A 6,180-nucleotide genomic window follows, 5' to 3' on the forward strand; every position below is an offset into this window, starting at 1 on the left:
GGACGTTTTTGCATTCAAATGTTTTGCTCTTTGTCTTTCTTTTTAAATTTTTCCGTTAAATGGCAATGTTTTTGCACACACTTGCACATAGCTTAATAAAAATAAAACTAAAATAAAAACATCAATCATGCAGATGTTCCACCACCACGGATTTCATTGGTAACAGTTCCGCTATTGCTCAATATGATTTTGACAATCCGATCTACCAAGCCGAGGAGGAAGCTTATGAAGATTGTGATCTCCCCGATGAGTTGGCCAGATTGTTGAAACAGGAAGAGAAAGCGATTCAGCCGCATCAAGAGGTAATCGAGATGGTAAATGTTGGTACTAAAGAGCAGGTCCGAGAAGTCAAGATAGGGGCTGCGCTTGAGAACAGTGTGAAGCAGAAGCTTATTGATATGTTGAAAGAGTATGCGGGTATCTTTGCTTGGTCCTATGAGGATATGCCAGGTCTTGATACAAATATTGTGGTACACCTGTGGTGTCGTTTTCTTTACCCCCCCGTTTCACTTGGGAGGACGGCACGCTAGACCCTTCACGCGAAATTTGGAAGGAGAATGCGCCCGTGGCGGGATGAATTTTATTTCAGTTCTTCCTACGATATCACACGAACTTTCTTATTTGTCCTACGAGTAGGAAAGGGAAAAAAAGATCTCAACTAAACCCTAGGAGTTTGCTAAGTGTGGGGATTTCAGCTAGACTAGAAATTCTGGAGTCCGGGAGGTCGGTTATACATAGGGAAGTGTTTAAACACCCTACATATCTGTAGTATTCTACAGGAACCTTCTCTGTGTCATTGTGATTGTGTTTGCTGCTAATGATTGGGAAAGTTTCTCCTTTGTGTTAGGAGAAGGAATTGATTTGATTTGAAAAGACAGACAGACAGACAGACTGACTATTTTTGGTATTTTATTAGCTCGCTGAGATTCCTTGTGAACCTCGTGCCTACATATCCCTAGTGGAAGTCAGAGCTTAATGTAGTTCGGGGAACTAACTAGGGAAATTAATTGTTTTTTTTTGGTGCCTTGCTTGAAGCTCAAGGTTGAAGCTTGGAATTAAATCTCTGTTTACAGTAAAGAGACATGAAATCATCTCTACAGAGAGGTATTTGTACTATTCTACCACAAACATTTTGAAAGAGTGACAGAATAACTGAATTCATTTCATTCAAGAGGGGGACCTTACTTGTGTGTGTGCAAGTATGCCAGTCAGATGCCTCTTAAATGAAAGAAAGATGCTCGTCCAAATTAGGGAAAGTGTACAAGTCTGGGGATGTGCCAGAGCATGTCTTTCAGAGTCCTAAATGGGAGACTTTGATTGAATTTGAAATTGAAATGTTTGTTTGTTTGAATGTGGTAGAGTAGTAAAAATATCTCTCTATAGAGATAAGCTATGTCTATCTACTGTATAAAAGATTTGAATTTAGCTGGCTTGTATGAGGCCCAAGCTTGAGGCTTTTTGATTGATTAATTAATATTATTGACTCTGGGAGATGACTCCATTGAGGATTAATTACAGGGTATTTTAGTGTTCTGTACAAAGCCCAGAATTGAGGCTGACTCTATTTGGAGAGTGTTTATTTGATGGATTTTATTTGGTGTTCTGTACAAAGCCCAGAATTGAGGCTGACTCTACTGAGGGAGACTCTATTTATGTGCCTTGTACAAAGCCCAAGGTTGTGGCTGACTCTTAAATAAATGAATTGAGTATGGATGACTATATGGGGAAAGATCCTAAGTGTTAGGAATCTTTGACACATGAAAGTATGGTTTATCTGCCTTGTACAAAGCCCAAGGTTGTGGCTACTGAATAATGAAGAACTCACTGGGGAGACTCTATTATCTGCCTTGTACAATGCCCAAGGTTGAGGCTGACTCTTGACAGGGGAGTTTTATTGTTTGGTGCCTTGTATGAAGCCCAAGGTTGAGGCTAACTGTTTTTGTTGGTTTTAACTCTACTGGAGATTAAAAAGACTGTTTTTCTTTGGAAGCTAACCCTTTCCAGGGATTTTGACTCAGCTGGTGAATTTGTCTATTAAAAGACTGACTTTTATCATGTTTTTGGAGGCTGACCCTTTCCAGGGGTTTTGACTCTTTTGGGGAAATTATCTCCTAAGAGAAATGAATCTTTATTTTTTTGACTTTTTATTAATTGACTTTGGAGGCTAACCCTTTCCAGGGGATTTTATTAAAATGAAGGAATGTGTGGAAGCTAACCCTTTCCAGGGATTTTGTTTTAGACAGATGTTGGAGGCTAACCCTTTCCAGGGGATTTTATTAAAATGAAAGAAATGATTTGGAGGCTAACCCTTTCCAGGGGTTTTATTAAAATGATTGGCAGAAAGATTATCTAGTGGAGACTTCTTGTTTAAAGCCCAAGATGAAGGCTGACACATGCTGAGGATGATCAAACATAGATCCTAGACTCTGCTAAGGAAGATTGATGAAGATAAGGGTGACAGAGACTGTCCATGTCTCTCATTCCAAAAGGTGTACTCAATGCAAAATTGAGACAAACTTAGCTTGTTTAAAGTCTGGTTTAAATTGGAAGAAACTCACCAGGGTAGGCTAAAAGGTGACTAAAGACCTGTTCCTATGTTTATAAGAAACCTGATGGGTCCTTGTATACAAGCTCAAGAGGAAGCTGGAAATGCTTTTAAGAAGCCTGTGGGTCTTTGTACAAAGCCCAAGAGGAGGCTAATCGAGGGTCATCGAGGGTCCTTGTTATAGCACAAGAGAAAGCTATGTGGTCTTGAACTTATTTTGGCTCTAAGCAAATGGGTAAGAGGTTTCACCGGAAATAATTCCTCTTTGGGTGGATGTGTCCTATTATTTGGATTCTAAGGTTTTTACCAAGATGTTTCACCGGGAATAATTCATCTTGGGGGTTTGAACTACAGATCTCTAATTAGGAAAGAGCCTTCACCGGGAAGACATTCTCAATCCTAGGCCATATTCCTATATATATATATAGTTTAACTGTCCTAAGGTTTATACTCAAACGTAGTTCTAAACAAATATATGTACAGTTTATATTTGACAGTAATTTAAATAAAGACTGTAAATTGAAAGCTTGTAAAGCCTAACCTGGATGGAGTGGAGGCCATTGAAGAAGTATGTACAGAGCCTTACCAGTAATTGATGGATAACAGTTGAATATATAGGACAAACAGTTAATGGTTTTTTGAAAACAGAAGAAGTGAAGATGGACAAAGGTCACATAGGTATCTGAAGAGTTTCACCGGGAATAATGCCCTTCAAATACCAGAAGAATGTTTTGAAAACAGAAAGAAGATTTTGAAAATACAGTTTTGAAAACAAGCTAAGAAGAGAAGGTTTTTGGGACTTACACTCTATTAGAGGCCCAGTACTTTACAGTACTGGTGTAAAAGCAATTGAAAATGATTTTGAATGATACAAGGTTTTGTTGTTTGAAAACCCTAATCATTTGATTTATTTGGAGATTGAAAACAGTTTTGAGAATTGACAAAAGTCAACTTAATTAAAGTAAAAAATAAAGATTTTTTACTTAATTAAGACCTAAACAATTAGGGTTTTATCATGAACTTTATTTACAAAATGATTTAGGTTAAAACAAAGTGAAAATATGTATTAAAGTATTTAAGAAAACACTTAAAACATACTATTTTAAACCTAATTAAAATTCAAGAAATACATAATATTTTTATGATTTTTTTGATTATTCACAAAATAGGTATATTAAATGATAAGTGTGTGAAAAATGAAGTGAAAATAAATTAATTTGATAGGTTAAATAAATATGTGAAGTTTTTGTGAGAAAATGAAAGAAATTGTGTGTAAAAAAATAGTTTTGGCCCTTGGAGGGTTTGAACCCACGCCCTCTAGGCCACACACTCAAAACAAACACCACTGAGCCAACGCGCGTGTGGTGATAGTGACTTGCCTTCATTTGGTTATGTTTCAAAACAAGTTGCAAATCCTTGAAAAATAAAAGAATCAAAAAGTCTGGGGCGAGGGGGATTCGAACCCCAGACTTGAGGCATGATGATACTAAGGGCGTATGGGAGGCCACTAGGGCAAGTTTGTTCAGTCGTTAAGGGAATGCCTATCATTAAAAATAAAACAAACTTTGCTCAGAGATTTGAAAAATGGCGCCACCCTCCATCTTCGTCTTCAACCTCAAGCTCCATCAATTCAAATTTCTGAACTCTCTCAACTCTCAACCATTTGCAATGATGTAAACATGAAACTTGCTCTAAATTCACTCACGATTCTAAATATGTAACTAACATGAATTAATATTAACTACATCTAACTAATTTACCAGAAATCGTGAAGAACCCTAAAATTTCAAAATCAAATTAAATGACTATACTGCAAGATAAATGGATGATGATAGAGGGTTTTCAATCCTCTGATGATGCTGAACAAGATAGAATCGAGCTATTTCACAAAGAGTACTTAAATTAGAGAAGTGAGGTTCAGGAACTTACCTCTGAAAATGGAGGTCGTGAGGATGATTGAGAGCACCTGGGCTTGAATGAATGATCTCAATAGCTTCCCTGAGACTCAATGATGCTAACTGAATGCTTGTTGGAGCTTGAATCCTCCTGAATTGCTCTATGGTCCTCCCTCGATTTCAGCTTCAAGTGAACATGGAGGGTGTTGATTCTTGAGTTACAGATGAGCTGCAGCCATCTGGTTAGCTTCACTATGACCTGAGGAATGTGCCTGGATGATTGGCTTGGCTCAGAACCTCCTGAATTACTCCATGGACCTCCAACTGCAAATGCTCCAAAGTGAGAGCAACAATGGTGTTCCTCCACTTACAGAAGTGATCCAGGTGCTTGGATCACCTCAAATGACCTCCCTTGAGATGTTAGAATGCTTATTTTCCAAAGATGAGCTCTGGTTTGAAGAAAACGATTCTTCTTGCCAAAGAACTTTGAAAAACAATAAGCATGAGAAGAGAAAGAGAAAGCAAGGAATTGAGTTGCTTTGGTGTGGTTTCTGAATGAGAATGAGGCCTCTATTTATAGGGAATTGGTTCAGAGTAATTGATCATAGTAAGCTTGCTTAATGAGGTGAGTTTGGTTTCTTAGCTATGAAGAAAGTTTGAAAATATCCCAAATGCAATGATGCATTTTCGGGCTAGCTTCCCCAACCATTGATCTTGCATGATCTTAGGGAACATTTCTGATTCAGAGGAGAGTTCTAATTGGCTTAGAGCAAGATTCCTTGATGATTCACCATTTGCCATAAATTCAAAAATGCAATCATTACATAATCACATGCCTTTGTTTTTGGGAATCTTCTCTAATCCTTATGCAATGATGAATTTGAATGTATGGCATGTCTTCAGATGTATTAGAGGTCGTGTAGCATCATTTAGTGAAGCAAAATGCACAAAATTGCAAAGTTTCAAATTGTACATGACCTATAATTTCACTTCATGAGGCCAACTTTGAACAAGCATAACTCCTAGCTCAAATTGAATTTGGAGAAGGTTTAACACAATTTGGAAAGCCCTAAACATCTACTTCAAATCATTAGTTTATGTCTTCTTCAGAATCATTTGGGAAATTTGTGAAAAATGAGCCCAAAGTTGGATGAAAACTAGGTTAAAACACTTAGAAAAATTTCTAAGTGTTTATGACCTAAACTTCAAAATTTCCAAAACTTCATAAATGGTTGATCTTTTGAAAAAATTTCCTTTGTAAGATGTTGTTTTATTTTGCAAGATCTACAACTTTCATGTTGGAAGTTTTTTGAGTTGTGTAGGTGAAATTTTGAGTTCTCACCATGCCTTCAAAAACCCTAATTCCCGACTTTTCGCTCCTTGATGAATTTCTTTGAATTTCTTTGGTCAAATGACTTTGACATCCATATATTGATGATATTGATCTTTGAAAGTCATTTTTTGACCAAAAACCTTAAAAGTCAATGATGATCCTTCACAGTTGACTTTTTCTTGACAAAGTGAATTTTTGGGCTTTTGTGTAGAAACAAGATCTTTTCCTCAAATGAATGATGTAAATGGATTATATTGAGGTAGTAGAGATTCTTGAATCATGTCTTGAGTTTTGGATTCATGCCCTGATTAAAAGTCAACTATCTTGGTGAATTAGGTCAAAACCCTAATTTGTCGACCATGTGAAAATAATGACTGTAGACTTTGAATTGAAGTGTGATGTCCAGT

The sequence above is a fragment of the Vicia villosa genome, unplaced genomic scaffold (assembly GCF_029867415.1).
Source record: "Vicia villosa cultivar HV-30 ecotype Madison, WI unplaced genomic scaffold, Vvil1.0 ctg.002350F_1_1, whole genome shotgun sequence".
NCBI classification, from domain to species: domain Eukaryota; kingdom Viridiplantae; phylum Streptophyta; class Magnoliopsida; order Fabales; family Fabaceae; genus Vicia; species Vicia villosa.